General features: G+C 37.8%; 1 pseudogene; it reads right to left on the bottom strand.

The window, feature by feature from the left end:
* Window positions 1-11150: 11150 nt before the first annotated feature.
* LOC114632908 lies at window positions 11151-13059 on the bottom strand (annotated as a pseudogene).
* Window positions 13060-22986: the final 9927 nt, after the last annotated feature.

Genomic DNA, 22986 nt, shown 5'->3' with positions numbered 1-22986 from the left:
ATCTCATACCTTTGTTGAGTAGAAACATAAAGTTAAAGAAAATAGAAAAAGTTATATGGTAAAAGCAGAAATACCAACCAAGATCATGAGACAAGATGGAGTGACTGAATCCTTGGCTACTTTATAAAGCTAGCAGTAAAGAAAACAATCAGATAAAGTCGGACATTGGTTCAGTACTCACCTATTTATTTACGTATCATTAGTGACTCACTGAGTAATCATGCTGTATGTTTATGGCAACACTATTAATATTAGTTAAACATAAATCTAAAATAATCTTTTGTTTGTTTTTAAAATTACTCTTGCTAAACACTTGTCTAAATGCAATTAATAAAGCTTATTAACATTCAAATCTAATCAAAACTGCAATCTAGGGCACAACCTAGTCCCTCCTGGAAAGCTTCTGTCTTCAAAATGGTACCTTCACTCAGAGTGTTACTATTTCATGAGTTGATATATACTTCAAATACATATTGTTTTCCATTAGCAACTTATTGTAAATCAATATATTTACAATGAAAACTTTTGATATTGGAGTGAATACATTTTCCAATATAAAATAAGACTGTATAGAACTTCAGTTAGAATTATACATCTTAAAATGCTATTGGGTGTCAAGGTGACATGGGGAGGAATTATTGGACTTAATCATACCTAAATGTTTAACTGAAGAGGACAGCTACCCTGACTGTAGTAGAGTATTATCTTAGGGGCTGGATTTCCATGCTGAATAAATAAATAAAGTAAGCTAAGAGGAGACATTTATTGTTCTCTGTTTCATGACAAATGCAATATGACTAGCTACCTCATTTGACTCCTGCCATGATTTCTTCACCATGTTGGAATATAACTTTTAACTGTGAGCCCAAATAAATATTTAAGTTACTTTTGCCAGGCTTATTGTCATAAAAATGGGACATAACTAATGAGGATGGAGTACTAGAAATTTGAAAGCATAAGCCTGAATGAGAAGAGGGTACTTAGAGAGAATTGGGTGGGAAGTGGTTCACCCAAAACTGAGGAGGTATGAAAAAGACCTAGGTAAGTTCTCTTATTGCTGAGAATTGTTTTCACTATCCTGTGTTTTTCTTTCTTTTTTTTTTTTTTATTCCAGATGAAACTTTGAATTGCTCTTTCTATCTTTGTGAAGGATTGAGCTGGAATTTTGATGGGGTTTCACTGAAGTTCTCGTCATACCGATCTCTAACTGTCTTGGTTAGAGTTACACCAATATATTTTATATTATTTGTGACTATTGTGAAGGATGTTGTTTCTCTAATTTATCTCTCAGTCCATGTATCCTTTGTTTAGATGAAGGCTCCTGGTTTGTTTGAATTAATTTTGTATTCAGACACTTTGCTGAAGTTGTTTATCAGGTATAGGAGTTCTATGGTAGAGTCTATGGGGTTGCTTATGTATACTATTATATCATCTGCTAATAGTGATACTTCTACTTCTTACTTTCCAATTTCTGTCCCATTGACCTCCTTCTGATGTGTAATTTCTCTTGCTAGAACTAGAAAGAAAAAATTTGGGGAAGCCCAGTACCATGATGAGCGCTGGAACTCTAGTTCCAGGCAATCCAATGCCATTTTCTGGACTCCACAAGACAGTCACACACACACACACACACACACACACACACACACACACACACAGTATGTCTGTGTGTGAGTACACATGCCTGTACACTCACACATACAGATACACATAAGTAATTATATGAATATGTGTATATATGAGCATTTATATATTCAAATGCATATACATGCATAATATTTTAGGAACTTTAATAGACATAATTTGTATGGTATATTAAATGAAAGTGTCCATGACAGAGTGGAATGCCTTTCAGTGAGTTTTAGGTCAGAGGGGCCTCAACGACCCTCTAAGAACACAGACTGTGCTATTGTCATCGATTGCCTTCTAAAGGTGTATGGTCAGACTCTGTGTTGGTTTCTAGTCCTGTAATAAAAATCAGAACCAAAACCAGAGGCCATGGAGAAATGTTGCTTACTGGCTGCCTCCTCATTGCTTGCTCAGCCTACTTTTGTAAATAACCCAGGACTACTTGTCCACGGATGGTATCTCCCACTACAATCTGGGCCCTCCTAGATCAATCGCTATCCAGAACATTCCTGGAAGACTTGCCTACAGGTAATCTGGATGGATGGACACATTTTCTCAATTGAGGTTCCTCTTTAAAAATATGTATGACTTCATGTCAATTTTACAAAAATATTAGAGGACAGAACATATTGTTGAATATACCACACACATTTGTTGTAATAAACAGGGAAAGCAAGCTGGAACTAGTCTAAAAACATCCTGTCCAATGGCTAGCTTTTCTAGTGCAGAATTCTGTTTTGCAGAACACTGGGGGAAAAGGCACGAATTGACTTACTGATAGGTGGGCACTGCATGCTAAAATATAAACTTGTAAGGTTACACAAATGGAATAGTGATGTGATTGGTATAGTGTGAGACTGCATAAGGGTATTCTAGTTCATGGCTGGGCATGTGCCTAGAACCTCGAGACTCTGCGTGAGAACTGGCAGGAGTTTGGCGTGCCCCCAGAACCCAGGGTCCTGAAAAGCAGTCTAGTCTCCATAGAATTACATTGTTCAGTCACGTAAGCCAGCCATTACAGCCCCTCCCAAAGTGCACAGGTAAAGGGTGTGACAAGAGGCCTCAGGCCCTAAGGATTTACATACTAATAAAGGCCAGAGGGTGGAGAAAATTAAGCATGCCTCCCCAGATCCTCTCCAGATCCGCCCCCTTTCTCCCTCCCTATATAACTCGGGACTGCCCTGAGTTTTACAGGGGTACTTACAGATTCATCCATCATCCACCATGACAATAAACCCTTTTGGAACCAAGGACTTCCTCGTGTCATTGGGGCCTGCCGCCACCAAAGCCTCCAGGCTGGTGGAACCATAGACGTTCCTCCTGCATATGGGACCAGCCGTGTGGAAACCCACTGGGACTCCACAGCTGTGGCCAATAATTTTCCCCACAGTATAGGATAATAAACTGTTTTCTGATTGGATTAAAGACATAGTTACAGAAAAGAATTCATGCTTGGTAAATAACACCTGGTCAAAAGCCTATTGACTATGAGGTCCTATAGAGGGAGTCTAGCATTGTCGTTTTGCTTAACAGATGTGTTACAGAACTTCCTTCTAATATTTGACTATACCCATATATTTGTGCTGCTCTCAACTTTGGTGAGCAAAGCTGTTTGGTTTGGTTGTTGATATTGTTTTTACCCTGGGCAGCAGTCAATACTGAGAGTTATAACTTGTCAAAATGATGAGGATTTAAAATGACTATTATACTCTCAGTCCTATTATCACCCCCCAAAGGGTTAGGGAACATCACTGAATGTGATGAAAGAGGAAGAGTATGGTCCAAAATGTGAGGGGGGATGCTGTGAAATGCTGTCTCTGGAATGTCGTGGCTGTTGCACTCAAGTATGTGCCCACAGCAACTGTGATAACCTGCAAAACATCAATTCAGTCAATAATTCTAACATGGATCAGGAAGGAACTAATGAGGCTCTATCCCTAGTTTAGAAGCTGTAGGCAATTGATGGCTTCTGGGAGGAGGATCACTTATCTTCAGGGGTGTGGCCACTAGTAGGTTTTCCATACTCATGTGTGCAGCACTAATTGGATTCAGTGGGTTATATAAAAAATAATAACAACAAACAAAACAACACTAAGCTATGCATATAACATACAGGTAGGGCAAGAAGGGGGGGTTACAAGTGGATTTGATCAAGATTTAATCTTTGTGTGCATGAAATTGTTAAAGAACAAATACAAAATATTTTGGAAAGAGACGTAATTAATACCTTAACCATATCAACAAATACAGTTTAATACTGCTCAATTCAATTTTAATTACATTTGTATAATTAACAATTTTGAGAGTTTTCATCTATTTATTGTTGTTATTAGTTTGCATAGTAAGTGTGGCCAAAGATATACAAAATTGTATTTCTGCAAATACAATTTTGGAGAATTATCTGTAAATTTTGGCAGGCTTTATTCTTCCATTCTTATAAACTCTATTTAAAATTTTATTTATACTTTTATTTGAATTTTTAGCTAAAATATATCATGGCTTCCTATTTCATAATTATGCATATGTTTTCTCAGATACTGCAGTTTTAAATATTTTTCAGTTAAATTGAAGCCTTGCCTTCATATTTCTTATCTTCAAATATTCTGTAATATTTGCATTTAGTCATTTTCCAGACCTTAGGTGTTATTTCTTATCTTAGATTTATTGTTATCATTGTTGCTTTGTTTAAAGCTCTGTTACTAATTTTGGTTGAGTGTGTTGGTTTTAGTTTATGAAGAAAGTCAAATTTATGGATGTACTCAGCATCATGTTTGCTTCCTAGACACAGAATTTGAAAAATATACTTTTATTTAAAACACATACTTTTCCACATATATTTTAAATTAATATATATATATCTTAAAGTGCTAACATATACATATCTTCAATTTACATGGCTATAATTTTCTCCATATTTGTCAGTTTTTTACGTGGGTTTTGATAGGAAAGTTCATGTGTACTAAATCATTGATTTATTGTGTGATGAAGGCAACTACCAGTAATAATTTGATTAGAGATTAACTCCTTTATTGATTCTTCCTCCTGAATATAGGTATTGATATTTCAGCGATGACTTTTTCTTTGTGTAATGGAATGTTTTTAGTTGTTTAGCATTGCAAATCAAATTGCTTTGTTTAGAAATGTGGAAATTCATGTGTCCCCATGCATTTGCATGCATATAAGCACTTGTGTAGAAATTGTAACATGTGATTTTTTTTACAAAGCATAGCATTCTGCTACTACTTTTTTTAATCTTTAGAATTATTTTCTTAGTTTTCCCTATCATTTAAGCTGTTAACAAGTTTCATTGCACTTTGAATAAAGTTCTTGCATACCCCCCCAAAAAGAATTATTTTCAAATATCACCCTTGTATATTTCTGTTGTACAACTTATATCATTCATTTTCCTTCATAATTCTATAAAATCCATTAGTAGAGGTAACTGTCTATCATGTGCTTGAGAAAGGCAGAGATAATTGTACAAAATGCCAAATAAAAGGAACCTTGTATCATGATAAAATTACACAGAAGAAACTGTGTGATGATAGACAGATTTTAAAGAAAAGCTATCCACTTATCTATGGACTGAGTCCAAAGCAAAATCAGATGGAAAGTCATCATAGAATTTGCTTTTTTGTATAAATACTTCTAGTATCAAAAGGCTTATCATACAATTTAAAATACAAAGGAATAATTGCATGTTACTTGTGCACAGGCACTGTTATAGCACTACTAGCAGATTTGTGCAATATTACAAAATGGCAGCCTAGCTACTTGATAGAAAGTTCTTTAATAAGAAATCAGAAGGACTGAGCTTAGGGGACTCAAAAGCCTGTGGCACAGGACACATTTTGGTTTAACACTTAGTTGTAAAACTGTTTTCTTTCTCTTCTGCTTCTAAAAAATTTTGATTTTTTAAAAGTCAAATGGTAGAGAATTTTAAATTACATTTCCCAGACATTTCCCAGTTTGCCTTCAGCATAAAGTGATAAATTCCAACCAAACAGCATTTCAGAATTTAGAAAATATGAGGCAATTATATAGATTTTCTTTCAAGGTAGTTAAGCTTGATAAAGTTATTTGGCTATGTGTTCAGTAGCTGTCCCCTGAATATAAAAATTAATCTCAGGATTCAGAGTGGGAGATACTCTTGTGCTTTCTTCAGAGCAGGGAAGGAAAGAACCTATGTCCACTTCCTGTTCCTGTAGGTTGAGATAAGTCTTCTCATCTGATGAGAATGAACTCAACAATCAGATATTACATTTAGATGAGCCATCATCTATTTCCCATTTTTAAACTCCTACACAGTGAAATGACTGTGTTAGCGTTAACCAAACTCTGAATTGTAGCATGTACAAAGTCTCTCTCCAAAGGAATTGTTTTTATGTGAGTAGTCAAAGAAGAAAAGATAGGAGCTGTTGTGCTTGAAATGGAAAAATACTTTGATGCAAAGTACCCACGTCAATATCTCATATATTTTTAGGGTCCATTAGTTTACTCCTGCTTAGCTAAAAGTGGAGAGAGAGGCAAGTGTTTCTAAAAGAGCAAGGAGAGGAAAGTACACTCTGAGTGTATGAACATGTTGAGAATCTGCAAGAATTGGTAAAAGCAGATCATGTGACTAGTTTTACAAAGAAGAAATATCACTGGAAACGCAAAGCCAATAACTAGTCCTAGTCCAATATGTTGCCTAGGCATATAGCTTATTACATGAAAGGAAGTAATACAGACATAAGAGATTCTGTGTCTTGGCTTGTTTCCTCCAAATGCTGAAGGTTGTAGAACCCGAAGACCGATCTTTTTATTCCCTAAACATTATGAGAAAAGTGTGCACAAAACTACAATATAAGACTCCATGTATTCTTATTAAATATGAAAAATTTAAAAAGAGCTTACTACACCATATACTTTTAGTCAGGTTATCGACCAAACTAAATATTATCAGTGGTTTTCAAGTAGCATGACTTAAAAAAATTGACATCGGTATTAATTTCAGATATCTTGTATGTATCTGTTTCTGTCAGCTATCTTCTGAGGATGACATAGTCTTTCCATCAACATCTTAATCTGGCTTTACCAGACAAGTCAGCAACAATGCTAGAGACTATTAGGACTCCCTTCATCCTACCAAGCACTGAAAATGGAAAAAAGAAGATTTGAAGTTTCCTTATCTCTTCATCTTGCAGGTTTTATCAGGCTGACAGGCTAAATCTATGGTAGGTCCATTATCTCTCATATAAATCTGAAAGGGGCCGGAGCATTCAGAACAGAAATTAAGGCTGCTCGGTCAGGGATCCAATTGTGAGGCACTTCATTGTTATCTTAATACAATAAGCTCTTTGCTCCTAACACTTCATGTGTTTTGTTTCCTACTTCAGTGACAGGGAGCAGGAAATTAGAATTGAACACAGGTATAGTTTTTTGAATAGGCAAAATGAATGTGTGGATTGCATTCTCTAGGTGTCAGACTGGGAAAGTACCCTCTTGCTATTTAGTGTAAAGCAGTGGTTTCCAACTTTCCTACTATTTTGATTATTTAATACAATTTCTCATGTTTTAATGGCTCCATTCATAAAAATGTTTTTGCTGCTAATTCCTAACTGTAATTTTGCAATTGTTATGAATCATAATGTAAATATCCGTGTTTTCTGCTAGGTGACCCCTGTGGAAGTGTCATTTGACCCCAAAAGGGATTGAAACCCAAAGGTAGAGAAATACTTGTGTAAACGAACTCGATCATGAAATCAGCAATCTATTGGACTAATTAAGGAGACAAAAGTAAAGAAGGGAAGGGATAGGAAAGGAAGGGAAAACAAGGGAAGGGGAGGGGAGGGGAGGAGTAAAAAGGAAGAGCTGGGAGAGGAGTACTTCTTCCGCAGGAAGTAGAGACAAGTGAGTTAGATCTGCAGCCTGATTAGCTGCAATGTACCCAGCAATGAGTATTAACATGGGTATTATACTACTCCATTAAAAGCATGTGAATGAATAATAAGAAAATAGGCATCAAGAAAAGAATAGAGGCAGACAGTTGTGTTATCAACACAGGGAGAGTGAAATTGGAGGCCAGCCTGGTTGACATGATAATACCCTATCTCAACAATAAGATAGAAATGTAAGATGAACAGGTGTTTTCAAGGTAGTTATATGCACTTAAACTGGCCCCTCACCTATTTGGTAAATATATTTTTTGACTGATGCTCTGGTCAGTGTTCTTTAGGCCTTATTTGTGATACTTCTTCCTTTACCTTCAACAGAGTTCATTACTTTTAACAAATATCTTATTTAGGTTCTATGAAGACTAAAATTCTGTACAAAATTTTGTCAACTTCTGTTGCACATGGTATTTTAATACATGCAGACTAAAAAACATAGGTAGTAGATAATGTCCTAAATTAAAATTTTCTCAACTAAATACCAGTAGTTGCATGTTAAAAAACACTGTGAACCATGCACAAAGCTATCACTGGTACTCAGCACTCATGTTGATTTGATTCTGAATTACACTTATATGGACAGTAACATGGACTTACAATTCAGTTAGATAGAAAAAATACAGAATTTCAATATCATTTTAAGATAGGAATTACGTAGCATGCTTTAGAAATTCAATAAATAATTAATAGTTTAATTATGCAACTAACACATACACATATTAAAATATTCAAAATATTCAGACGGCAAAGACAGCCCCTCATTTAAAAGTAAAATTCATTTCTCCATAACACAGAGATCAACTGAGAAGTTGGACTGTTCTTTTTATTGCTGAAATGTTAAGTATCCTCATCTATAAATTTCTTCACTGTTATTATAAATATTTTCTATAGTTTCCCTTTTGACAGGGCTCTATAACAAAGCTATTCATTGTATCTCCTTCCTCCTGTCTCTTCTACTCTATGACAGTCATATAAGTTTTATACACCTCAACTAGCTAATATATTTTACAACAGATTTATTGAGGTCTCATTCCTTAATAGTATTTCGATATTTGCTACCTAGTACATATGCATTTTTTAAAATTAGAAACAAAATTGATAAATGAATTAATTAAATGAAATATTTGTACATTTTAGTGATTATTCATCCTAGAATCAAGACTGATTTGGTTTTGTTAAACCTAATTCTCAAACATCATTATATATCTTTTTAAATTTAAGAACTTATACTATGAAATATTATTTATTTATTGAATGATTTATTGGCAAGATGTTTATGTAATTTTACTGTATATCTCTGTATGTACATATGTAATCTTTTTTCACCTTTTCTTTAGCTAGTACATGTATGCATACATACAACTACATAATACAAACTGCCTACTCTGAAAAAAAAAAGTCTCATGTAGGCCCAGTGGCTTTGAACTTCCTATTTTGATAAAGATGAACATACATTATTGATCCTTCTGCCTCTACCCTACAGGTGTACACCACTGTAGCTCGATTATACAGTGCTTGGGATCAAGCCCAAGATATACGCATGTTTCACTAATATATGTGTGTACTCTACTCATTGACCTTTATTGCCAGGTCCCAGCTTCATGTTTGAGCAATTTAAACTTAATGAATATTTAAATACTTTTATTTTACATAAAAATGTAGAATTATTAGACTAAAAGATTATAATTTCAATATAATTTTTTATTCAAACTAGCATTGAGCTCTGCCCAGTAGAATTACAGTTCTATGTTTAAATCCTGTAGTTTGTAGAATGTTTGTTGCTCTCATTAAGAGGTTTCAGTTTATAGTTTGGATATGTTAGGTAAATATAAACCGAAGTAATTTTTTATATACACATGAATGCATACATGCATATGTGTGTACACACACACAAATACATACACATGTACATATAATGAAGTTATGTCATTCTTGTTGATGATGTTCTCCCAAAGAGTCATAGATTAACATAACCCAAGTGCAAAGCACAGAACCCAACTTTCAGTTGTTGGTCAGGAGAGCTTAAGAGAATAAAATAGACTTAGTTTTGTCTTTGGGTGCTTCCTGAGGTTAATAGTTAGTCCCCATTGCCACCCAGTTCAGACACAGAATTTGGAGGAATCCATCTAGATCTGATTCCAAAGCCTAAGACACAGCTTTCATAGTACTGGAAGGGGCTGTGCACACTGTCAAAGGAGGAAGACAATCACTAACCCTACACAGATATGATACCTATGAACCACAAACCATGATTAACATGTAATTTCTTTCTTGTACCATCAACTGGATTCTCACCTATGACCATGTCATTTTTATATCAGTAATTATTATTCATTCTTGAAATGCCCTGTTCTGTGGATGCTTTTGTTGTTGTTTTAGTATTAATTATTTGGTAAATAAGCTACCTCATAAACACCTGATATGAATATTGAATGAAAGTCCAAGAACCTTTGTCATCTCTTGGAATTAGTTCTGCTAGTTTACTTTCTTCAAAACTAGAAGAAGGCCAGGATGTGGTAATACATGCCTTTAGTACTAGGAGCCAGAGTTAGGTGGATTTTATGAATTCAAGATAAGCAAGCCTATTTTGCATATCAGGGTCCATGCCAGCCTGTGCTGTGCAGCAAGATGTTATCTCAGCAAATCAGGACACTTGAATAACTGTATTGAAGGATAGAAGTAACTTGTACTGTTTCACATATAAAAGATTGTTACTGATCTGTAGATAGACTTGCTCCTTGAATTACGTTTGCATATATGGAGGAAGACTGTTAAGTGAATGAATTCCTTTTAGGTTTTGTAGAAGACAGTGGAGGTGGCTTCCAATTACCTCAAACAAATGGAAAAATTGAAGGATGTTTTTATATCAGAGATTATCTTTTGTATTTCATAATATTCTCTCTCTCTCTCTGTCTCTCTCTCTCTGTCTCTCTCTCTCTCTCTCTCTCTCTCTCTCTCTCTCTCTCTCTCCTTATTCTTATTCTCCGTATTTCTTTCTTTTGCCTGGAATCAAGGAAATTAGATCTAAATTAGATCTATGTAATTCTGTTATTCTCTGTAAAAACGTTTCTTCTTTTTATGTTTTGCTGAATGTTTACTTTGGATAAAATAGTTGAAGTTACAATGATACACTGTACAACAGGTTTAGAAAATAACTTAAGAAAGTAATTTAAGTTCTGAAGCACTCCTAAATGTGGGGTATAGCCTTCTGCCTAGGCCTCCCAGCGGGGTCACTTTAACAAAAATAGGTACTGTGGGTGACAAAGTCCCACTACAAAACAGTTTTCCCCCAACCAAAGCAGCCTCCTTACACCAATAAATCTTTTCTGAAAAATAAGTCCCGCAGCTTTGAAAGAAGCGTGTCTCAAGTACAGATTGTTCTGTACATAAACATCCAAACTGCTCAGCAACCACAGCGCTGCTCGCTGCACGCTTAGTCGGCTTTACCAGTTTTCAGCAAGGCAACAAGGATTTAAAAGTCATTTCCATTGTTTCTTTTGGTTAACAGATGGTGATTCCAAATTCTATAAAACACACTATAGCACACACATTAAGAGTCTAATTAAACTATTCCAACTGAAGAGGACACTATCTCCTGTCCTTTTTGCCAGCTTTCCTCTTCCCAGAGAGTAAGTGCTTGGGCTTCATATCAAACACATGTCTATCTGCTTCCCCTTTCTTCCCCAAGCGATTCATCTTCTTCTGAGCTTTCTTCATCACAGTCTTGGCTTTCTTCACCATCTTGACATCCCGAAGACCAGAAACATCGCGTGGAGTTTTAGAGCAACTCCGACTCTGACTTTGGGCTATGGAAGAGGGTGGAACAGATTCTTCTCGTTTTCTTTTCCTAGTGACACTTCGAGATCTTCTTGCCTGGACTGCATAGTGGGCATTGTCTTTATCATCCATGTCCACACCAAGATTTATGCATCTCATTCTCTAAGTCTGCCCATTGAACCTTCTTAGCAGTTCGGGGCATCCTGGGTCCCTGTGTATTCTTTTCTCTTTGGATTGTAGAATTTTCAACTTCTTCTTTTCTTGAATTTGTTTCGCCAGCTGTTGGATTTCCACCATTTCCTCATCTTCACTCTCAGAGTCACTGTCATACTCCCCAGCAGCTGTTCTTAGCTCTTCTTCCTTTTCCAACTCTTCCAATTTCTTCATGATAGCAGGATCAAGATAGTCAGCAACACTGTGGCCTTCCCAAACCTCTGGTATCTTATATTTCTCAGATGAATTCATTAAGTCCCAGTATTTCTGAAGATCCAAAATATAGTCATCTCCCATTTCCAGCTCAAGATCTCGTTCCCTCTTCTTCTTAGGTTCTACAATCTTCATCCTCTTCTTTCGAGCTATCACTCCTGGGATGAAAGGGGGTCTCTCCTTATCATCTCTCTTGTTTGGCATGGCTAAGTGCCATCTGTTCAGAACCTCATTCAGTTTCTTTCCTTTCATTTTCGTTTCTACTCGATGAGCCAAAAGCCTATCTCAAGCCTCTGCTTTAGCTTGAATGACACCTTCCTCAGTCAGGGTACTGGTCTCGATGACAGGAAATCCTTCAGCCTGCAAGTCTAGAAATATTTTCTGATCTTCTTCAGAAAGTTCAGCTATTCTTTTCACATCAGATTTGTTTGCTACAACAATGAGAGGCTTGTTGATAAACAGAGGTCTGATAATCTGGAAGAGTTCAAACTGCTCCTTCAACCCATGTCCACTCTGCTCAGACAAATCCATCACATACAGAACTGCAGCTCGGAGGTGGGCCAGGGCTGTGATGGCCTGCATCTCAATGGTGTTCTGATCCTCCAAAGGATGATCCAAAATCCCTGGGGTATCTACAACCTACCAGCGCAGATACTTATAATCCATGTGCCCAACAAACAGAGATTTGGTGGTAAATGCATAGGCCTGAACATCCACATCTGCTCTTGTCACCCTATTGATGAAGCTGGATTTCCCGACATTTGGATACCCATACAAAAGGAAAGTCCTTGTATTTAGATCAGTGGTTGGCAAGTGGGATAAATGTTGACCATACTTGTTCCAAATACTCCAAACTCTGCCTCTGTCTCTTGATGATAGTACACATTCGTCCAAGGGCAGCATGCTTCAGCTGCTTGCATCAGTACAGAGAATCACCATATTTCATAAGTCACACATCATCTTTACCAACATTGTCCACCAAGTTTTCAGCAATATTTATTTGACCTAGAGCCAACTTGTAGTGGTCCTTGTCATAGAGAATATTCATCAGGTCATCGTAAAATGGATGGATATCATCCAACTTGGGGAAATCTGACAGAATCTGTGACAGTCTGTCATGGTAATTCTGCTGAGTAAATTTGACTTTTCTCATATAAAAATGTCGAAGTTGATGAATTTGATAATATTTATGAATAACTGTTGGAGTCTTTTGTTGAGTCTTGGATAATGTCAGGTCAATAAAGTCCTTGGCAGATGGCACCACCTTAATCTCCTTGAAGTTGTAATGCGCCATGCTGACAGTGGAACGCACGAGGAATCCCGGAGAAGCGGAGGACCAGACTGTAAAAACATTTCAATATCTTTAGAAAACAGTTTTTGAACCCTGAAGAAGGCAGTTGTAAGTTTGTAAGTTTTCACAACTCTGTACTTACTCATTTTACTTACTCACTCTTCTTCTTCTTCTTCTTCTTCTTCTTCTTCTTCTTCTTCTTCTTCACTTCTCCTCCTCCTCCTCCTCCTCCTCCTCCTCCTCCTCCTCTTCTTCTTCTCCTCCTCCTCCTCCTCCCCCTCCCTCTCCTCCTCCCTCTCCCCCTCCCCCTCCCTCTCCCTCTCCTTCTTCATCCTCATCCTCTTTCTCTTCCTCTTCTTCTTCCTTCTTTCTTCTTGATGATGCTCAACTACTCTGAAACAATTAATTATGACCTTAAACATCTTGATGCCAAAAATTTATCCCAGATTGTAGCTAACTTTGTTATTATATTCTTTTGTTCAATTATTCATTAAAGTTTAAATTTGCTGTCATACTTCTCTTTTTGCAAATAGTATTATAGCCTCATTTTATGTGTACAAAGTTTTGTGTGCACATCTACAAAGTTCAGCCATTTTGGTAAAAATGTAGACAATGAATAGAGAGGTTTTATGTTTATCTGTGCAGTTTAATTCTCTTTATACACTCTCTTGCATCTCAGGGTCTTCTTTCAAACTCACTATGTAGGCAACAGTGATCTTAAACTTTAGGTTTTCCTGATGCTACATCCAAGGTTCTGGTATTTCAGGCATGTGCTACCACACCTAGTTAATGTGATCCTGGATATCAAATCCAGGGCTTAGTGCATGTTTGGCAAGGCTCAACTATACCACAGCCTTATAGATTTATCACAAACGATCTGTTCAGAGTGAGAGTCAGCAGACAGATACAGACACCCACACCCAAACAGGGAATGGAGCTTAGGGACTCTTATGAAAGAATAGGAGGAAGGACTGTGGGAACTTAAGAGAACAGAAACTCCACAGGAAGACCAGCAGAGTCAATTAACTTGGACCTTTGGGGTTCTCAGAATATGAACTACCAACCAAATAACACAAACAGGTTGGACTAAGTCCTTCTGCTTATATGTAGCAGATGTTCAGCTTGGTCTTCATGTGGGTCTCTGTTGCCTATACATGGGGTATGTTCTTCTAACTGGTTTGCCTGGTTTGTCTTCAATGGGAGAAGAAATGCCTACATTTAGAGAGAATTAAAATATCATAGTTGCAAGGATACCCAGGGTGGCCCCCACCTGCCCAGAGGAGAAGGATTGTGGGAGGGGTGACCTGAAGTAGGGCAATAAGTGGGATAGAAAGTGAATAAGTAAGTACATAAAATAAAATGAAGAAAGGAAGAAATCAAATAAAGACTAAAAGAATGGAAATACAGTCCATGTTTATAGGCATAAAAAAAGTAAGAGTCAGTGTTCTATGATTGTGTGAACTATGGTAGGTCAGCCACCTCAATCTCAAGAATGGTTAGGACCTAATGGGTTTTAAAAGGAGAAAAAGGGAAAGGAAAAAAGAGGAAGAAAACTCAAATTTGGGAAGATGGTAAGAAAAGATAGAGAGATGGATCTGGGAGGAGTTATAGGAGGGAGTAAATATGATAAAAAAAATATTGTATAAAGTTCTCAAAATACTCATAAGAATGCTATTAAATGTAACCAGGACTCAGGAGGCAGATCTCTGTTTTAGTCCAGCCTGGTCTACGAAGCAAATTTGAGGACAGCCAAGGCTACACAGAGAAAACTTGTCTAAAAATATCAAATACATAAATAGATAGGTAAATGAATAAATAGTGCTTCCAAAATTGATTTAATTTTATTCCAAAGAGTAAGTATAGAGATACAACAGGTATCAGAATTTGATTTTGCAGATTTTTATAAGTGAAGTCCACTCACTCAAGAAAGAATATTTTTGATGACAAATTAAAAATTCAAAAATTATATACAATTATTAGTCAGATTAAGTCTCTGCTGATCATTAGCTGTGTGACCAAGCATAAGTACATTGAAGCGCATTGTCTCAATATGCTCTGACATTTTAAGAATGGCATTAATCCCAATCTCACAGGATTATAGCTATGATAAAATATGTTGCAACGTTACTGCAGAGTATGGTGAAAATGATTACTATTATTATTGTGCTCATTATTTCTCAACTAAAGAATGCCATTTCCACCTAAAATTAGAAATTTTGGGAAACACTACTTATAGAAATGTATTAAGAGATTGTAGGAAGAACCAGTCTCTGTCTCTATGTTTCTCTGTGTCTGTTTATCTGTCTGTCAGTCTCTGTCATTTTCTCTCTGTCTCTAACTATCTGTATCTATCATCTACCTGTCTATATCTAACATCTACCATCTATCTATCTATCTATCTATCTATCTATCTATCTATCTATCATCTCTATGTCATCTATATCTATACTAATATGTATTCTAATATATATTCCTTTTATGTTATTTTTCATTTTGGGAGATACCAACAAGTGGCTGTGTAATAATGTCTTGTAGCTGTTATGTGTCACTTATTAAACTATTGTGATACGAGTATGACTCCTACTTTCCCAACATGGTAGTATTATTATTTTTAAGGTTAGGAGGAATAGAACTGGCAGCATGTATATTCTCATATGAAGCACCCCTTTATTTAGGCTTCTGAATATATTTTCTTAAGAGGACAGGTACTACTAAAACATTGTGATGCATGTGGTAGTTTCTCTCTATATTGGCAGTAGGAAAGTGAAGCAGAAGATGGGGTTCTTTACTTTTAATTCCATTTTTTTCAAAATGTTTACTTCCATTATCAATTGAAATCATATTCTACAACAATTCCTTATGAATCTCTTTGAAAAACTCATAGTAAATTTAAAAAATAATATCCCACTTCTCCGTTACCATTTCCCTCCATCATTTTCTCAGTGTCGTGAACTCCATTATTTCAGTTCTGATACACTTGTACAGTGATAGTTTTCATATCTCCCTACGACAGAATTGCATATTCTTTAATCGTTCCCTCACTATTTAATCAACTACAAACTTTACTTATGTGTTCAAAAACAGAACAACTTTACTGTGAAGTATGAAGAATACTGACATCTCCAAACTGCTGTCCCCACACAAACAGGTCCTTAACTCAGGTCATGCTGCTGCTTCAGTCTTTTGGATGAGGGGATAAGAGGTTTGAGCCATGACACTAGGGTTTTCATCATTTTCTTTTCTTCCATAGTACCTTGCATTATTGGCCATTTCATATATTTTCCTTCATCTTTTATTCATGCATTCATTATAATATTTTATTTCTCTTGTTGCCACTCCCTTACAGTTTAGTAATGTCTAAAGTCAATACCAGAGAATGTGTAGTTCATTTTTACATACATGGCAGAACACAACTATAAATAACCATATGCTGAAGGATCAAAAACATTCTGGGTTTATCCACAACAATGGGTTAAATAATATACATGAAGAAAAAATTAGAAAAGGAGAACAAAGGCAATGAAAAAAAATAAAGAAAAGGAAGCTACTGGAAAGTCTTCCATACCTTGCAGCAAGGACTCAACCACATATCTTGGTTCACAGTTGTTGAAATATCAGTTAACTTCGGTCCTGTTTTCATGAACAAAATAGTATACCTTTTTATGAGCTTTTCAAAGTGTCTGTCCAGTTTTCAACTTAATTTGTAGCCTTGGTGTCTGCTATCACAGTGAGGTCATTCTACTCTTTGCTTTCTCAATCTTGCTTTTGCTGGTTCCTCTTATATGACATACAAAGTCACATCCTTCAATGCGATTTGACTTGTTATTCAAAGATCATTCATTAGGGGCTAGGGATATAGCCCAGCAGATGCATTGCCTAAGAAGCACAAAGCCCTGGGTTCAATTTGCAGCAATGTATAAGTTAAACAGGTAACGCCTGTAATCTGAGCATTCTGGAGATAAAATCAGAAGACTCAGATGTGATAGGTTACTCTAAGCTGCACATAGAGTTTAAATGATTTAAATACAAATTGCCAACCAGTACTAAGAATATGGACCAATGCCTTAAAGTGTAAAGAGTCAAACTTTGAGTAGCTGCTGGACGTGTCAAAGTATACTGAGACCTACCCAGGCACACAAGAAAGTAGAAGAATATTGTCACAAACTACTTTTAAATCTACCCACAATTATAAGAAGTTAATGAGAGGACTGCCTGAGGTACATTACTAAATTTAAAAGTTCCTTTTGAATAAAATCAAGATGACTTCAGGAAAAACTAATGCATCAATTAATGCATAAATATCGTTATAGCAGCTGAGTGTGAAACATTTTTATCAAAATTCTTCATAATACGATTTTTGTGATATTTGAAATGATATCCTTAAAACCGAGCTTTGATGTTCAACCTTGACTAGCAGAGATCTATGGACACAGATTGTCCATTTAAAAGTTGGACCTTACCCCAGGAAATGTTTAAGGAGACACTTTGAGGGGGTGTTGTTTTATATCAGTCAGCAGTAGAGCAGTTGGCAAATCTTTGTTCATCCTAACTTGGTGGATTTGGCATGGTGGCCAAAGCTATGTTATCAAATCCAGGCAGCACCACAGCACTAGGGACTGAAGAAAGACAGAGACCTCAGGATCATAATGCCACACACAGACCTGCCCTCCAGTGCTCAGCAAAGGTGGGCCATAGATACACACTTGTCTCCACATTATGTAGCATGGACTGAGGATCATCCAGGGCCTGCTGGTCTTGGCCAACCTGCAGATGGAGCCATCATTGTATGCAAGTGTGTGATGGACAGATGAGAGAGAATAGCAGCTGAGAAGCTTGAGTATCAAGGGTGTGAGCAAGAGAAAGCTGGGGCTACCACTCCTCTGCCATGAAATGGCCTGGGAGGAATGCTCTTTACCTCCTTGTTTCTCACCACCTGAGGCAGTCAGGAGAGCTTACACTGGGGTTAGGAAAGCAGATGAGCCTGCCCCTTGCTGGCTGTAGCCCTTGGGAGACTAGGCCCAGCACCTTGCCTGGGCAGTACATTGGCATTGGTGCTGGCACTTGAGGAAGGTGTGGGTGAGCCAGCCTCATGAGCATGAGAGCAAGAGAGCTGACCCTGTCTCCTACTGATGGCAGCTTTGGGTAGCCTAGCCAGAGCAGTGCTAAAGAAGTTGCTCTGGTGGTGGAGATAAGGGAAAGCTGGTGAGCTGACCAGCTCCGCTAAGACCCAGGCCCAGATCCAGGGCTCCGAATTGGCCTACTCCAAAATCTATATTATCTGTAAACAGTTGGGAGACTTTTTTTTTAATGCTTTGATTTTGTTGGTGGTGGTGGTGGCGGCAGTGGCGGTAGTGTGTGTGTGTGTGTGTGTGTGTGTGTTATTTTGGGGGAGGGTTTGCAAGGGCAAAAGGCAGATATGAGGGGACAAGGGAGATGAGCAGAACTGGTGTGCAGGATATGAAACTCACAAAGAATCAATGAAGAGTTTAAAAAAAATATGTTAGAGAAAATATGCTGGACCTTGAGCAAAGTTTGTACTTTGCCTGTGTCAGTGTCTTCTGTAACATGAGATACTGTCCAGGTTTCTACATGGAACATTGGATACACTGAAATAGATTCTCTTTGTGCAACCTGGGAATCTGGATCTTCCAGGGTTTATTATAGACTCAGATTTCTGAGAGTTCATACACTAAATGGAAAACAGGATAAACATAAAATATTTGGATTTAGTCACTGTTTATGGGAATTTTGTCTGCCATTGACATTCTAATATTTACTTCATTGCTTTACAGGTAATTAGCTTCAGATCTGTCACAGGGATAGACATTTGCTATTAATTTATACTATTGTTTGGAAACCAAAATAATTTATATGTGTGTGTGATTACTGCTCATTTTAGCAATCATAAATTTGTTGTGACATGTCATTACCAGCTAGAATTTGTTTCAATGACAATTTTACCTATCATTTATAATAACACACGTTCTGGTATTAGAAAACTGAATGATAATGTGTGCTGAAAGTTAAACAATTGTAGGTATTACCATAACAGCCTGAGAAACAAACAAGCCAGTCCTCATTAGTGGTGTCTCAACCCTCAAGTGAATGGACTAGAATATCTGTAGTATTTACGATTTGTCACAAAACTTAAATCTTAGAAATTAACATAAAGCCTGTAAGTTCTGATAGCATCGAGTTGAGTTGTAGCAGTTCATCCTTTGATATTTGAGAACTGAGCTTAGCATGAATGTGTGATGTGGAATCAGTTTCCATGGAGAAATGTATAATGAGAAGGCACAATAAAAGTTGGTTTATGAAAACCATATTGTCATGCACATGGAAAATTTGAATGAAGAGAACAATAGTGTTAAAGAGTGGTTAACATGAGCCCCTTCAAAAAGTTCCTGAACAAAACACCAATGGTTTATGCTCTAAGATCAAGAATTGACAAATGGGACCTCGCAAAATTACAAAGCTTCTGTAAGGCAAAGGACACTGTCAATAGGACAAAATGGCAACCAACAGATTGGGAAAAGATCTTTACCAATCCTACATCCAATAGAGGGCTAATATGCAATATATATAAAGAACTCAAGAAATTAGACTCCAGACAACCAAATAACCCTATTAAAAATGGGGTACAGAGCTAAACAAAGAATTCTCAACTGAGGAAACTCGAATAGCCGAGAAGCACCTAAAGAAATGCTCAATAACCTTAGTCATCAGGAAAATGCAAATCAAAATAACACTGAGATTTCACCTTACACCAGTCAGAATTGCCAAGGTTAAAAACTCAGGTGGTAGCAGATTCTAGTCAGGATATGGAGAAAGAAGAACACTCCTTCACTGTTGGTGGGATTGCAAGCTGGTACAACCACTCTGGAAATCAGTCTGGTGGTTCCTCAGAATATTGGACATAGCATTACCTGAGGACCCAGCTATACCACTCCTGGACATATACCTAGAAGATGCTCCAACATATAACAAGGATATATGCTCCACTATATCATAGCAATCTTATTTATAATAGTTAGAAGCTGGAAAGAACCCAGATGTCCTTCAACAGAGGAATGGATACAGAAAATGTGGTGCATTTACACAATGGAGTATTACTCAGCTATTAAAAACAAAGAGTTAGGTAAATGGATGGAACTAGAAAATATCATCCTGAGTGAGGTAAGCCAATCACAAAAGAACACACATGGTATGTACTCACTGATAATTGGATATTAGCCCAAATGCTTGCACTATCCAAGATAAAACTCACTCACAGACCACATGAAGCTCATGAAGAAAGAAGGAAGACTAAAGTGTGGGTGCTTTGGCCCTTCTTAGAAGGAATAACAAAATACTCATGGGAGCAAATATGGAGACAAAAAGTAGGACAGAAACTGAAGGCGGGGACGTCCAGAGACTGCTCCACCTGGGCACCCATCCCATGTGCAGTCACCAAAAGTAGATGCTGATGTCGAAGCCAGGAAGTGCATGCTGACAGGAGCCTGATATAGCTGTCTTCTTAGAGGTTTGCGAGAGTCTGAAATATACAGAGGTGGATATTTACACATTACACTTACAGCTAACTATTGAACTGATCAAGGGGTTCCCAATGGAGGAGTTATAGAGAAGGAGCTGAAGGAGCTGAAAGGCTTTGTGGCCCCATGGGGAGAGCAACAAAACCAACCAACCAGAGCTCTAAGGGTCTAAACCACCAGCCTCAGAGCACATAGGGAGGGACCATGGCCCCAGCTGGATATGTAGGGGAGGATGACATTGTTAGGCATAGCTGAGTGAGGAAGTACTTGGTCCAGTGAAGGCTGGATGCCCCAGTGTGGGGGAAATCGTGGGTGGGGAGGTAGGAAGTGGGAGTGGGAGGGTGGGTGGGGGCACATCCTCATAGAAGCAGGAGGAAGGGGGATGGGATAGGGGGTTCCTGGGAGGGGGGGCATGCGGAACTGGGATTACATCTGAAATGTAAATAAAATATCCAATAAAAAACTTAGTTTCAATTAAAAAAGTAACATGGAAATCATTTTAAGAAGATAGTAACTGGCAAGTTTTGATAATCTAGGAAAAAGTAAGCACGGTTTAATCCAATGAATACTGTTTAATTATTCACGAGACTTAACAGTGATTAACAATTGAGAGTTTGTTTGCGACAAGTTGTACTGGAAGGCAAATAACTCTACCTTGCACTGGTTTGCTCGAAGTTCTGTTCAGGATGACAAAGCTATAATAAATGCACTTGGCTGTTGGTCATAGAGACCAAGATAAGGACAGATGGACCATTGATTAGTCTGAAGAGAATCACTGGGCTACTTTTTCTGCTGTGAACTAAACCTCTAGGAGTGACATCTATTGAAAAAAAGTTAATAAAGGTTTTTGAGGTGGCCTGTTTTAAAACAAAAACCAAAATCATGAGCCCCTTCAAATAATGTTTGAACTGAGGGTGGTAGGTTACAGAAGAATGCTTTCTGGAACACTGATGGCATTGGGTTCTCATTTCTATAATGTTTTTGGTACAATTATAATTTTAAAAACTCAGTTTTATTGAAGCACAATTGAACAATCAAATTGTTTATATGTACGGTTTTCAGTATATACGCATTGTGGAATTATTGTCACAATCAATTTAACCTATTCATCTTCCACGTGTCTTCATTCTTTCTTCCCTTCTGTACTTTCCTTCACTTTGCATCACCTGCCATTCTTTCCCTTTCCTTCTTCATTTCAATGGAGACAACACCAATTTAATCATAACAAATTATTTACAATCATTAATTATAATAATTAATACTTTTTTAGTTATTAGTTTACTGCATTATAGAGAATTCCAAACAAAGGAAAAGTATTGGAAAACAGAGAAAAACAACAACACCAGAAAGTACCGAGAAAACTGTCACTTTCTCTATTTAGTTTTTATATAAGAACACGGGTACAGCACTCATAGAAGAGAATGCAAACATACGTACTGAAAGGTCGCAGCTGTGACTCACTTCCCACCTAGTCTCTATGTTTGTGTGTGAGCATTTAATGTGGGTAAAGCAAATAATCATAGGACTTGGAAAGTCGTAGAAAGCTGCGAGTGTTGTGAGCAGTCTAGGCCAATTAGAAATACCCTAAATATTAATCTACTAATTTGTGGGGCAGTGGGCTATGAGAAAGCCAGAAAGCTTGGTAGAAATCTTCGAAGCCCCGGAAACCTCGGCCTGAAAAGGGTCACAGGACGGAAGGTTGCTTCAGATTTCCCACGCCAGTGGCCCTCTTAGCTTCCGCTTCCCACAAAGAGACCCGTGACCCTTATCACGTAGGATAGCACCTCCATGCAAATAAGGCATCCTCAAACACCCAAGCCAAACCAATAGGGGCTACCTGTTCTTTCCCCGAAACTGTATATATATAAATTCCAGAGCTCAAATTAAAGGACTACTGCTGTGTGGTGCAAGGTCTCCTGCTGTCGTTTTCGCGATCTCTCGCCAGTCGCCAGTCACGCACTTCAAAGGACAACACTCTCCTCTCCCCTCAGCTGGAAGAGCGAGCTGAACTAAAAGAGCTGAGACACTTTTCTTCCATGGGCTCTCACGAGCGACTCCCGGAAGGAGAGTATTAAAAGAGCTGACAACACTTTCGCTTTTGGGGGCTGGGACGGAGCTCCGGCTTTCAGGCGACCAGAGGCCACTGTGGAGCGAGCCCCGCCCTGTCGGCTGCTGAAGGCCCTGGGCCGAGCTGGCTCCTTCCACGCCCCCCGCCCCCCCCCCCCGGAGGCCGCTAACCCACCCCCACTGGTCCGGCTTGGAGCTGACACCAGCCGCGGTATCCTGCAACAGTCCCGTCAGCCCGCGATCCCTAGGCGCAAGCACTGCAAGACACTAATTCATGATCAAATGCCTTCTGGCACAGAGTGATATGATGGAACGTTACATAAAGACTATA

The sequence above is a fragment of the Grammomys surdaster genome, unplaced genomic scaffold (genome assembly GCF_004785775.1).
Source record: "Grammomys surdaster isolate TR1022 unplaced genomic scaffold, NIH_TR_1.0 98, whole genome shotgun sequence".
Lineage (NCBI taxonomy): Eukaryota > Metazoa > Chordata > Mammalia > Rodentia > Muridae > Grammomys > Grammomys surdaster.
Note: the sequence above shows the minus strand (reverse complement) of the source record. Positions and strands in the feature narration are given on the sequence as shown.